Source organism: Thamnophis elegans, chromosome 5 (genome assembly GCF_009769535.1).
Source record: "Thamnophis elegans isolate rThaEle1 chromosome 5, rThaEle1.pri, whole genome shotgun sequence".
Classification (NCBI taxonomy): Eukaryota; Metazoa; Chordata; class Lepidosauria; order Squamata; family Colubridae; genus Thamnophis; species Thamnophis elegans.
The window spans coordinates 81,685,332-81,699,477 of record NC_045545.1 but is presented as its reverse complement, the minus strand read 5'-3'; the positions used below and the strand labels follow the sequence as shown (position 1 = coordinate 81,699,477).

At 43.4% G+C, this 14,146-nt stretch overlaps 1 long non-coding RNA gene across 3 annotated transcripts in view; it reads right to left on the bottom strand.

The window, feature by feature from the left end:
* The window catches only part of LOC116508681, a 92,689-nt gene that overhangs the window by 11,979 nt on the left and 66,564 nt on the right, over positions 1-14,146 (bottom strand). For 2 of the 3 annotated variants that reach the window (XR_004255396.1, XR_004255398.1), the window contains one exon: positions 13,000-13,137. The exons of the other annotated variant lie outside the window; for it this stretch is intronic. This is a non-coding gene — a long non-coding RNA (uncharacterized LOC116508681). The remainder of the gene's footprint in view (positions 1-12,999; positions 13,138-14,146) is intronic. 3 annotated transcript variants of the gene reach the window in all.

Here is a 14,146-nt window from a genome sequence, read left to right as displayed (position 1 = left end):
AATGTTGGAACACAGAATATGAAATGTTGGAACTGTCATCCGATACAGGGATTGTACTGGTGCACATGTGTAGAAGCTAAAAAATATTGGACAAACATTTGTATGTGGTTGAAGAAGATGATACAACAACATATTGACTTTAAACCAGAATTATTCTTGTTGGGGATTCTACCAGAAACTTATAGTAAAGAAAATGTATATTTGATTATTCATGTAATAACTGCAGCTGGAATTGTATTTGCACAAAATTGGAAAAGTGAAGAGATCCCTACGGATGAGAATGTGATTAAGAAAATATTAGAATGTGCAGAAATGAATAGATTTAACACTTGCAATTAAAGAAAAGGAAGAATCTAACTATTATAGTAAATGGGAGTTATATTATCAATGGATAGAGAATAAATATGAAAATTAGAAATGAAAGCATAATGAAATATGGAAATTGTATTAATAAAGTTAAATAAGATAAGGGGATTGTCATAATAATATGCTATCTACTAGTATTAACTTAAGAATAGATAAAATAATGAATATGGTTGTAAATTTAATTGTTAATGCACAAAATATTTGTACCCAGACGACACACACTTTAATGAAACTGTGTTTGTATTAAGATAAAATAAAAAAAACTTATTAAAAAAAAGAATTGTAGTATTTACTTGCATTAATCTTTAAGTGGTTTGATTTGCTATTTAGAAGAACATGGCCACCCACAAATATCAAGTGATAGTTCATGATTAACAGAACTCATCAATTCCTTCCTTAAAATTATATTTCATCCAACAAACAAAATCATTTTTTTTGTTCAATTAATCACAAATTGAGATTCATGTATTGGACATTCTAATCCCTTATTTCATGTCTCTACACACCTGAACATCTATGTTAGTATATTGCTTATAAACAGTTATCATTACTTATTATTTGTTCTACAAGATTGGAGAAGATTCTGAAGTATTTACAACAGGAGGGCTGGTCCATAACTGGCTGTCCAAATATTGCCATTTTGCAATCTTTTGGCCATTTGTTTTAAATGTTACATTTTCTCGCTCAAGACTCTTCACCTAATCCAATTTATATTTCCTCAAAATTTATTTTTTGTTCCTGCATGAGACAAACTAGAAGGAAAGAGGCATGCTGTTTCTATTATGCTCATGTTTAATCATTTCTGTTTGACTCAACTCCAGCTTGTTTTCCTTTCAAGGCTCTGTGATTACTTTTACAAAGTAAATAAAATGCATCCTTCCAGCTTAAGTGAGGCGGGGGGAGGGCGGTGAATTAAAAGCTTTGCTGGCAATCCTATTATCTGTGCCAGAATAAATATCAGGTTGCTTCCTTACACCTACCCAGTGATTTTTGAAATATCTTCCAAATTTCAAATTTCTTAAGTAATGAACCATAACCTCTAGTGGGGTGACATAGACACAGAGCTAAAGAATTTGGGAATTATATCCATTGCCAGGGAATAATTAATAGCTTTTTAGTAAAAGCTGAAGATAATCAGCAAATATTATCATATGCACCAAAGAATGGAGCAGAGATAGTCTGGATTAATTCAATAAGTAACAATCAAACCAATCTTGTAGATCTTGAGTTTAAATTGATGGGTGCATTTAATTTTTCAAGAAAACCTGGAACTGATACTTAATAATAATGTACTGGCATTTCTAAAAATAATCCTGTAAGGAATCATTCTTCTTGGGTGAAATCCAATAATAACGGTAATTGGCAATTGTTACCGGCCTTGGATTGGAGAGACAATTAGTAAACTGTCAATTAACAGTGATGTGTTAAAAGATCTATTGAATCCCCTGTGGTGACAAAAAATAGTACAAATCTTCCTGTAATAAGGAGAAGAAGAGGAAGGAAGAAAGGAAGGAAGGAAGGAAGGAGGGAGGGAGGGAGGGAGGGAGGGAAGGAAGGAAGGAAGGAAGGAAGTAGTGCAAAGACTTAGTTCATTATCCTTTCTTCAAATTAGTAATGCTTATCCATAAAATCTAGAGCAGTTTTCATTTGTTTCTTGTTAGGCTTCTTCTATGCCATATGTAAGTCTGTTTTGTCTGGTACTATTTCAAGATTGATAACAAGAATATACCAAGCTAGGAAGAATAGTCAACACATTAGAAGATGGGCTGAAGATCCCATTTTGTTTTATTTTAGTTTTTCAAATTTTTATTTGTTTGTATGACCATCTGAAAAAATAAGACTGTATATAAAAATCACAGAGTCGTTTTGCTGAGCTTTATAGAACTGAAAGCACAGCATGTGAATGGTGGCGCTGGCTTTTATGGATCTGATTCCATATGATGCAGACTATCTTGTACTACTGACATTTCATTGCTGCAGCCAGTTAATTTCATTTGTAATTACTGTATTTCTTCACCTCTTGAACTCATACCTGCAGTTTGAGTTTTAATTCAGAAGTACTGAACATAGTACATTCCCCACCCACCCCCTAGTCTATAAAATGGAGTCTGATTCAGAAAGATATAGAGCGGGAATATGCAGGGGTTGAACTGGACACATAAGAATTATTGCCAAGTCTCTTCTCCTCCCCACACTTAGGGACACCCCCTGGCCTTCTCTGTTGGTTTTCAGGCCTTTCGAGCAGGGATGGGGTTCAAAAAATTCAGCAATGGGTTCTCTGCCTGGTTGCTGGGGTGTGTGGCCATGGTGGGTGTGGCCTAGTCAGCCTCCTTCCCCATGGTGGTGGCGAGGGCATTTTCACCTTCCCCAGGCTCCAGAGGCTTTCCTCGAGCTCTGGGATGGTGAAAACTGGCTCCCCCAGGCTCCGGAGGCCTTCTGGAAGGCCCATTTTTCCCCTCCCCAAGTCTCCATGGGGACCCTACACATACCTCACATCCGAAATGGGCCAAGTGGAGAACCTGTAACAGTCCACCCCTGTTTTGGGATCTTTAAATCTCTGAACATTTCATTTGTGAAGGTTCAAGTTATAATACAATACAATAGCACAGTTGGAAGGGACCTTGGAGGTCTTTTAGTCCACCCCCGCCTAGGCAGGAAACCCTATACCATTCCAGACAAATGGCTATCCAACATCTTCTTAAAGACTTCCAGTGTTGGAGCATTCACAACTCCCGAAGGCCAGTTGTTCCACTTATTAATTGTTCTAACTGTCAGGAAATTTCTCCTCAGTTCTAAGTTGCTTCTCTCCTTGATTAGTTTCCACCCATTGCTTCTTGTTCTACCCTCAGGTGTCTTGGAGAAGTTTCCCTCTTCTTTGTGGCAACCCCTGAAATATTGGAACACTCCTATCATGTTTTCCCTAGTCCTTCTTTCTATTAAACTAGACATACCCAGTTCCTGCAACCGTTCATGTTTTAGTCTCCAGTCCCTTAATCATCTTTGTTGCTCTTCTCTGCACTCTTTCTAGACTCTCCACATCTTTTCTACATCGTGGCGACAAAACTGAATGCCGTATTCCAAGTGTGGCCTTACCAAGGCATTATAAAGTGGTATTAACACTTCACGTGAACTTGGTTCTATCCCTCTGTTTATGCAGCCTAGAACTGTGTTGGCTTTTTTGGCAGCTGCTGCACACTGCTGGCTCATATTTAAATGGTTGTCCACTAGGACTCCAAGATCCTCTCACAGTTACTACTATTGAGGAAGGTACCACCTATACTGTACCTGTGCATTTCGTTTTTGTTGCCTAAATGTAGAACCTTATTCTTTTCACCATTGAATTTCATTTTAGTAGATAGTGTCCAATGTTCAGGTTTGTCAAGACTCTTCTGTATCTTAAGCCTATCTTCTGGAATGTTGGCTATTCCTGCCAGCTTGGTGTCATCTGCAAATTTGATGAGTTCTCCATTTATTCCCTCATCCAAATCATTGATGAAGATGTTGAAGAGCACTGAGTAAAACAGAGCCTTGGGGTACTCCACTGCATACTTCGCTCCATGTGGATGCATTGAGGACTACACGTTGAGTGCGGTTGGTCAGCCAGTTACGAATCCATCTGGTGGTGATGCTGTCTAACCCACATTCTTCTACTTTATCTAGTAGTAGGTTATGGTCTACCTTATCAAATGCCTTACTGAAGTCCAAGTAAACTATATTGACGGCATTCCTCTGGTCCAAGTTGCTCAGTCTAAAAGGAAATATTCAGGATTCTGGCTAATGAATGCAGAGATAACATGAGCAACAGAGAAGCACTTGACATTCTTTTCAGCAGTTGTGGCAATCAGCCAAATCAATACATTGATGGACATAAAAGTCTTTATTTGGAAAATAAAACAATTCCCTCCCAGCCATGGTCTTTCCCAATTAGTCATTTAATTTTATTTTTTAAAGTCTCTTAAATAAATTCCCTTTGAAAAAGACACATAGTTCAGAAATGCGAAAAATAAATTAATAAAATAACACTTAGATCTGACTTTTCAACATCATCAAATAATTCATGTAAGTCAACTGAAAATCTCTGTCTTTGAATTTAAATAATGGCAGAGAAGATAATATTTTCCTAAATATGTAATGCATCACTTAAAATACCTAGATGTTTAAATTCTCCATGGGGAAGATTTTTGAGTGGGTAAAATAAATCAATTTTATTTTGATTCCATTATAGTTTCTGTTTGATTCTCATCTCCAAACAGTCAAATGCCGTGTAAACAATTTCAGGCAGTGTCAGTGCTGAAATCTAGTGGCCTGATTGGATAAGTTGCTGGTTTATTGCAAAAATAAGTTCCGGGGAGGCATACAATCTTAAGTTTGGAAAATGCCCACTTGCGATATAGAATTTAACATTTGCATTTGTATAAAAGGCCCCCACCATTTATCCATCTCTCAAGTAAGAGTTACATAAATAAGTGCACTGTTCTTTTAGTGTTCACACGTCTAAATTAGGGATCTTTTAAAGATGGTCTCTATATAAACAAGCATATGTTGGGAGAACTGTCAACAGATTTCTATTTATGGTGGTAGGTGAATGTCTTAAGTAGTACATGTGAAATCCCTTCTCTCCCAAATGTTTCTACATGGAGACATTATAGAATAGAATTCTTTATTGGCCAAGAGTGATTTGGACACACAAGGAATTTGTCTTTGGTGCATATGCTCTCAGTGTACGTAAGGAAAATAAAATACATTCATCAAGAATCATAAGATACAACACTTAAGAGATAGTCATAGGTTACTAATAAGCAGTCAAATCATACTAGGAACAAATAAAACAATATAAATTGTAAAGATACAAGCAACATGGTTATAGTCATAAGTGGCAAGAGGTAGGTACTAGAAAAGATGAGAAGAATAATAGTAATGCAGCCTTAGTAAATGGTTTGACAGTGGTGAAGGAATTATTTGTTTAGCAGAGTGATGGCGTTTGGGGGAAAAACTGTTCGTGTGTCTAGTTGTCTTGGTGTGCAGTGCTCTATAGTGTCGTTTTGAGGGTAGGATTAAAACAATTTATGTCCAGGATGTGAGGGGTCTGTAGCTATTTTCACAGCCCTCTTTTTGACCTGTGCAGCACACAGGTTATTTTCATAAGTTTTATTTTATTTCCCATGTTGTTTAGCTTCTACATGAAAGGAAAGGATTATTTGCAAGTTTGGGGGTTATTGTCATCAATATGCTGATGGGATTTATGTTTCCCCTTCTTGCTCTTTTAGGATTCAAATTCTCCAGGACTGGGTATCTCCACATGGGGCACTTTAAGACATGTGGGCTTAAACATGGCTGACTGGAGAATTCTGGGAGTTCCACTCATCTTAAAGTTCCTCAGGTTGAGAAACCTTGCTTCAGGGTAAGAAGAATTTACTGTGAGGAAGTACAGTAGGTTGAAGCTAAAATTAATTAGAAATGAGCTGTTATCAGTTTCAAGGTCTGGTTTCAATATTTGAAAATACATCCTGTTCTAGATGGGATTGTACTCTCGCTTATAGAAGTGACTTGCAATAGAGGGAATTAGATCCAGCCACTACACACATAGATAAATGATTTTGTCTTATCAGGAAGAAAAAGTCTTTGGCTTGATCATTTATGCAATGATCATCTTAGAGTTGGCATAGCACAAGGTATTTTTTATGATGTACTGTAATCCTTAAAAACATTGCCAAAGATGCAGTTGTGGGCGCATGGAGTGAGTGAAACCTCTTCAAAGACCTACATTATTCTGCTTGTGAAATAATTTCAGAGTTGACCGGCTTGACTTCTGAATGCAATCTATGATTCTCATGAAAAGGAATCCAGTATTACATGGCTTAGCCCAGGCTATTTCTGTATAATCTATTCTGTGTCAGCATTCCAAATACCATGCAGAATTAAATCAGAGTTGAAGGCAAAACTATGCTTAAAGTTCCAATTTAATAAGACAGGCATGTTGGCATCGTACTGTGGGATTCCAACTCTGGAAGTTACATCAGAATCCCACCCAGTTAAAAGTTCATGATCTTGTCCCCGCACCCACAGTCCATCACATGGTCCAATCTTCTTCTTCCACGCTGGCATCTACGCCCAACTGTTTCCAGTCAGGTGTGAAAGTGCGGAAACAAAGAATGACCTTGACTTCTAGTAAAGAATGAAAACAATACATTCCACAATCCTACTCCTTCTATTCCCCCCTCCCATCGACTATACTTAAAGAAACAGCATAATGAAATAAGAGAAAGTGTGGCAGGCCAAAATTCCAAAAGGAATATAAATGCAGGCCTGACATTCTGCTATCTTACATGAATTGACATGAATTACTGATCCTTTTTTCTCTAGGACAGGACCCAGGTTATGGAATAAATTTTCACACAAACTCAGAAGGGAGCTCAAACCTTGTTTACTTTCTCAGTCCTTTTAATATTCAAGTGTTTACAGATCTAGTTTTAGAACATTCTTCTAATCATATTTATATCTATTAATGGTTCTGTAGCATTTTCATTAGCTGCAAAAAGCCCGTCTTAGGCAGCCCATCTGAGCTGATCTCAAAAGAACAAGGCCAGACCTAGTTTGCACTTGAATGGGAAAGCTGTAAGAAATGCAGAAGTGGAGGTCAGAAGGAGAGGTTGAAAAATCATTCCCGAAGAAGACAATGTCTGAATCAAGCCCTTGTATATCATAGATGTGTCCATGAAGTTACCAGGGTTTGAGTTCTTTTTGAAGGAGACTTGGTTTCTCTATCCTTTCTTTAACAAAAATGTTAAAGGAATAGGCATTGTTTAATTTGGGATCTAGGGACGTGGTGGCTCAGTGGCTAAGATGCTGAGCTTGTTGATCAGAAAGGTTGGCAGTTAGATGGTTGAATCAGAGGTGGCATTCAGCAGGTTCTAACCAGTTCTGGAGAACTAGTAGCAGAAATTTTGAGTAGTTTGGAGAACTGGTAAATACCACCTCTGACTAGCCCCGCGGAGAGGTGGGTTTCTGCTGGTTTGGCTTAGATCAGGTGAACCAGTTGTGGTGGCGGTGGGAGGCTCCACCCACGCGCCCAAACACTTCTGCACATTTGTAGAAGCACTGCACATGCATGCACATGCACGAGAAAAAAAAACTGGAAACCCACCATTGGCCCTGCCCCCCTCTTTTTTCTGCCTCCTGAGTCCCAGCTGATTGGGAGGAAATGGGGACTTTGCAGTAACCTTCCCCTGGAGTGGGGTGGGAATGGAGATTTTGCAGTATCCTTTCCTTGCCACGCCCACCGAGCCACACACCCCAAGCCAAGTCATGCCCCCCAAGTCACATCCACAGAACCGGTAGTAAACAATTTTGAATCTCACCACTGGTTTGAATCCCTAGCGCCACGTAACGGAGTGAGCTCCCGTTACTTGTCCCAGCTTCTGCCAACCTAGCAGTTCAAAAGCAGGTAAAAATGCAAGTGGAAAATAGGGATCACTTTGGTGGGAAGGTAACAGTGTTCCATGTCCCTTCGGCATTGAGTCATGCCAGCCACATGACCACAGAGACATCTTCAGACAGCGGTGGCTCTTCAGTTTTGAAACAGAGATGAGCACCTCCCCTAGGGAAGAACTAGTACATATGTGTGAGGAGAACCTTTACATTTAATTTAGGATCTAACAATTCTCCTGTGCACTGCTTGGAGAGTCCAAGCAGTGGGTTATTTCAGTCTGGTTGCCCTGGAAACTGAGGAAACTTTTCCCTGGCCATGCCTCCTGGCATGACCTCTCCCCAGAAATTTTTCCTCAGTTTGCCCGTTCGGAAGCATTTGTGTGAGCTCCAGCTGAATTAATCTATTTTCTTTGGCTTGGACTCTCCTTTCTTCCTGACTTTTCCCCTTTGTGCTAACAAATAACTTTCCTCTCCTTTCCTTTCTTGCTAGTCTCTATTCTGTTCCAACGAGCCTCCAGGAGGCCAGGAGGTAAGCGTGCTGTGGGGGTAGGGCCTCCTATGCCGATCTGTTCAGGCCAGTCTTGGAGGCTTGCCACGCCAGAGGGCTTTAGCCAGCTAGCGTTCCCCTGTGGTCCCTGTTATTATTTTCTTGCGCAGTTTTTTCGTTTCCTGGCCCTGCACTCCATATCTCTGCCACGGAGGAGTGCGCAATCATTTGGTTGCGTCAACTCGCAAAGAAAATCCCCACGGGAGACGCACGCCTCAATCAAGATGTGACCAAACTTATTGCGGCTTCACAATATGTGGCGATGCCGCTCTCAACGCCACTAAATTCGCCTCTAGGGCTCTGGCTGTGAATGTCACGTCTCACCGTTTGCTCTGGCTCCGACATTGGCAAGCGGACCAGAAGCACAAATGGAAATTGGCTTCAGCTCCCTTTAAGGGATCAAAATTATTTGGAGACGTCTTGGACCCTTTCCTCATTGAGTCAAAAGACAAGAGGAAGGTCCTCCCTTCTACCTCAAAAAAGCAAGACCGTAAGTGCACCCCTTATCCAAGGGGGCAGTCCTTTCGGCCCTCCGAGCCTTCCACCTCCTCTTCCTTCTACTCCCCTAATAGGTTGTCAGGGCAATTGGGAGAGAGGGCTCAGGACAAGTCTTCCTTTCGTGACAGAGGCAGACAACAATTTGGATTCCATAAATTCAATCGCAGAGGTGCCTCCAATAGGCCCTTTCGCAAATCAAAGTGACTCCCCGAGCTTGTCACCCATTGGGGGCCGACTCCAACTGCTCGCCTCCCATTGGGCTCAGACAGCTCATGACACTTGGGTTCTGCAGATAGTCTGGGAGGGTTTGTCCCTGGAATTCCTGTCCCCCCTGCCAGGAACTTTATCAGGTGTCCTACTCCCGCATGTCCCTTCAAGAGGGAGCAGATGAACCAGGAGGTCCTCCACCTCCTGGAGATCAATGCAATAGACCAGGTGCCCCCCGACCAGGAGGGGAGAGGATATTACTCCATCCTCTTCCTGGTGCCAAAGAACCCGTGTGTGTGTGTGTGTGGAGGGCCATCTTGGACCTCAAGAACCTCAACAGGTATATTGCCTACTGGAGGTTCAAGATGCAGTCCCTCCAGTTGATCCTGGCGGGGATCTGCCAGGTAGACCTCCTCACCTCCATCGATCTGCGGGAGGCTTACCTCCATATTCCCATTCACCCCTGGCACCGGAAGTTCCTGCGCTTCTTTTATGCGGGCCGCCACTTTCAATACAGGGCCCTTCCATTCGGCCTCTTGTCAGCGCCCAGAACCTTCACGAAGGTCCTGGCAGTAGTGGTGGCCCATCTCAGACGCAGGCCCATAAGGCTCCAATGCTACCTGGATGACATCATCATCCAGCCGTCGCCCAGGCAGCAGGCCTCAGATCACTATGAGGACCCTCCGAAACCACAGGTTTTCACTGAACTTAGAGAAGAGTCACCTCACCCCCACAACCAAGATCAACCATCTGGGGGCGGTGATAGACACTATGTCCTGCAAGGTTTTCCTATCCCAAGACAGGTTAGAGGCCCTCAGGTCCATGACCCACACGGTGATGCAGGCAAGGCAGGTACCGATTGTCCACCTCTCCCAACTATTGGGGAAGAAGATCTCCTGCCTGTCGATCATTCCCTGGGCTCGCCTCCATTCTAGGGCCCTGCAGCGGCTTCTTCTACCCCACCAGAGAGCCAGCAGGAGCAATTCGACCAGGCTGATTCCCGTGCCACAGGCTGTGAAGAGGACATCACCCGCACTCCTCAAGGGACATTTATTCAGGGAGCCCGACCGACTGGTCATTACCACCAATGCCAGTCTCGCCGGCTGGGGAGCGCACATGGGACTGCTCGTGGTCCAGGGCAAATGGTCCCCAGTGGAGTCGAATTGCACCATCAACTTTCTGGAGCTGTGAGCAGCGATGTTGTCCCTTCGTCACATCCACCGGTCCATCCGCCACCGCCACGTCCTATTGATGACAGACAATGTGGCCACGAAGGCATACATCAACCGCCAGGGCAGCACCAGGTCCAAAAGACTGATGGCGGAGGCAGAGGCCCTAGGACGCTGGGCGAAACAACATGTGGAGTCGCTCCGTTCCGACCATATCTCCAGTGTGAACAACACACAAGTGGACTGGCTGAGCAGGACCACCATTGACTCCGCAGAATGGCGGCTGGATCCTGCTCTGTTCCATCAACTGTCTCGCAGACTTCCACAGGTCAACCTCTTTGCGATCAAAGACAATGCCCACCTACCACGTTTCTTCTCCTGCTTCCATTCTCCGGGGGCGGAGGGAATGGACACCCTTCGTTGCAGCTGGCCCCGGGGCCTCCTCTACGCGTTTCCCCCTCTTCCTCTCCTTCCACATCTTCTACACAAGATCATAGAGGAGGGGGCGGAGGTGTTCCTTGTGGTGCCCCATTGGCCCCGGAGGTCGTGGTTCACTGACTTAGTCAGCCTGTTGGTGTCCCCACCGTGGCAGATCCCACGGATCAGGTCTCCCTCAGCCAGGGGGCCATTGTCCATCTGGAGCCCCAGTGGCTTCAGTTGGTTGTCTAGCACTTGAGGGGGACCTGCTGAAGGCTGAGGGATTGTCGGACGGGGTTGTTCATACCATCCAAGCTACTCGGCGCCCCTCGACAATGAGGATATATGACTCTACTTGGGCTACCTTCACCCAGTGGTGCGAGGACTTACGGCTCGACCCGGTCACGGTGCCAGTGTCTCAGGTGTTGGACTTTTTGCAGGGGGGCCTTGAGAGGGGTCTCGCCCTGGCCACGCTCCATCGCCAGGTGGCGGCCTTGTCAACCGTTTGGTCTGGGGATCCCTTCCTACCGCTCAGCAGGGTTCCCAGGGTGTGCTTCTTTCTCAAGGGTGCCTCTAACATCCGGCCACCCACGGTCCACCGCTACCCTACATGGCAGTTGTCAATAGTACTTCAGGCTCTCACTGCACCACCTTTCGAGCCTCTCCAAACAACTTCTCTTAGACATCTCTCTCTGAAGACAGCCTTCCTTATAGCCATTATATCTGCCTGTCGGATATCAGAGTTGGCGGCCCTGACGGTTCGTCAGGACTTGTGTGTCGTTCATTCCGACAGGGTCGTTTTGCGGCTTGATCTGACCTTTCTTACCAAGGTCAATACCTGGTATCATAGGGCGCAGGAAATTGTTCTGCCGAACTTTTGCCCTCGTCCCTCCCATCCGAGTGAGCATAAGTGGCACAAACTGGACGTGCGACGAGCTTTAAAGATTTATATCCATCGCACTTCGGAATTCCGAAAGTCTGAGGCTCTCTTCATATCTTTCCAGCCCAGGTCCTTGGGCAAGAAGGTCTCGTCTTCTACCATTGGCAGATGGCTCAGGGCTTGCATCGCGTCTACATATGAGCTCCAGTCGAGGGCGGTGCCTCACCATATAACTGCTCACTCAATGCGCAGTGCAGCTACCTCAGCGGCTTGGGCCATCCAAGCCCCGATCGAAGAAATCTGCAGGGCAGCCACGTGGTCTTCACCATCTCCGTTTGTTAAACATTACAGACTGGACACATTTGCCTCTGCTGAGGCGGTGCTATAGGCAGTGACTTCTTCGGTCGTATCCCGGGACTCTTCTTCTGCCTGCCCAGAGGGACATTAACTTGGGTATGTCCCACTGCTTGGACTCTCCAAGCGGTGCACAGGAGAAAGACCATTGGGCTTACCTGAAGGGTCCTTCTCTGTGCACCGTGGGAGAGTCCAACCCACCCTGGTCCGTCCAGGGATCCCAAGCCATTGTGTCAACAGTAGAGAACTCATCGGTCGTTTTTTTGCTGCATCCTCACAGCCAAACTATCTTAAATTTCTGGAGAGAGGTCACGCTAGGAGGCATGGCCAGGGAAAAGTTTCCTCAGTTTCCAGGGCAACCAGACTGAAAAAACCCACTGCTTGGACTCTCCCGCGATGCACAGAGAAGGACCCTTCAGGTAAGCCCAATGGTCTTTTTAAATAAAACAATGCAAACACAATGGAGTGTGTTAAGCCAAATGAATAACAGCATAAGAGCACTGGAAGGGAGAGTTCTCCCAGTCCAATCACCTGCACAAGCAGGAACCTCTATACTATTTCAAACAAATAGTATGTTGGAGTGTGTTAAGCCAAATGAATAACAGCATAAGAGCACTGGAAGGGAGAGTTCTCCCAGTCCAATCACCTGCACAAGCAGGAACCTCTATACTATTTCAAACAAATGGTTGTCCAATCTAGTCTTAAAAACCTCCAGTGTTAGAGCACCCATAACTTCCGAAAGCAAAATGCTCCACTGGTTAATTGTTCTCACTGTCAGGAGATTTCTCCTTGGTTCTAGGTTGCTTCTCCCTTTGATTAGTTTCCATCCGTTGCTTCTTATTCTGTCTTCCTTGTTCTTTGGAGAATAGGCTGACCCCTCTCTTCTTTGTGGTAGCCCCTTAGAAGCCTGATTTAGGGATTGGGAGGGGGGGGGAATAATATACATTCCCTAAAACAAATTCCAAATTTTACAGAAGTATAAAAAGATCCATTGTTGTTGTTGTTTTTTAAAAAGCTGCAGTGTTTCTTTGAAGGTAGAAGAAAAAGCAGAGCAAAGAATAGGAGATATTCCAAAAGAGGATCTAATTGACAGGCTGAACTGGAGCAGCCCATGATACAACTATTCCACTTACTCTTCAAGGAAAGTTGGGCTGTTAACAGCTCTCTGTGATCCCTTTTCATTTTGCCTCAATGCGGATGTCTTCATGGCTCAGGAAGTGGGCTGCCATGTAGAGCTTCTTTTAAGTTTTTAACAGTGTATATAAATATACCTATACAGATGCAAAAAGGAAGTTGAGTCAAAAGGTTCAAAATTTCCCCTGCTTATTAAGATGAAGAATAAAACATAGATTCATGTAACAGTAGCAGTGTTCAAACTCTGAGGGAAGACATTTTAATGGCATTCCTTTAATTACTTTGGGAGGTTTCTAATTTCCCCCATCTTTTATTAAAGCAAGAAGCTATGCGAGTTTTATTGTCATGCTGGAATTTCTCAAGAATTCAGCTTTGTTCTGGATTATCTCTTCTATGCCATTCTCACCAGCTGGAAAACAAACCTTCTCTCACTAGCCAATTCCGGAGCATATTTTAAAATGCAAAAACTGGACTCCCAGAGACTCATCTGCATGCATTAGGAAGAGTTGGAGAAAGAAAGAAAAACATAATTGAAGGTGTAGTAGGACTTAAGAAATGTACCAGACAGACTGGAGACAGTTTATCTCTTTGATCAGCAGATACTGGTGTTAAATCATAGGTTATTCAGCTTCTCCAATACATAAAGACATTTGAACTGCATGAAAACACAAAATGTTTTCTTTCACTGGTCTCTAGAGAACCAGAGAATGAAAAGCAAACCTGTTGGCGAGAAGAACATTTATTTTGTCCTTTAAAGGTTTAATGTCAGATTATGCAGTATATGTATATAAATGCCTCTGGCATTTTTTAAATCACTCTCTTATTTGGATACTTGGCAGGAAAGAGAGTGAAATAAGGCATCAGTCTTTCTTGGGCGTTTCTGTAGAACACACATCAGCAATTTTGATTGCTGTTAGCTTAGGACATCCAGTTTTTCAAGTTTGCTCAAACATTTCATTGTATTAGATGTTTGTAAAGAATGACCTTTCCTTTAAAACTGCTTTTCTCCTAATCTCCTGTCCTCCAGATGTTTTGTGGCTGGAATTGCCTAAATTCTCAGCTAACATGTCTTTACAAATGGAAAGCATGCCAAGTTAGGAAAAGCTGATGTGGAAAATTGACAACGTATTCTCATTTAGCTCTGTC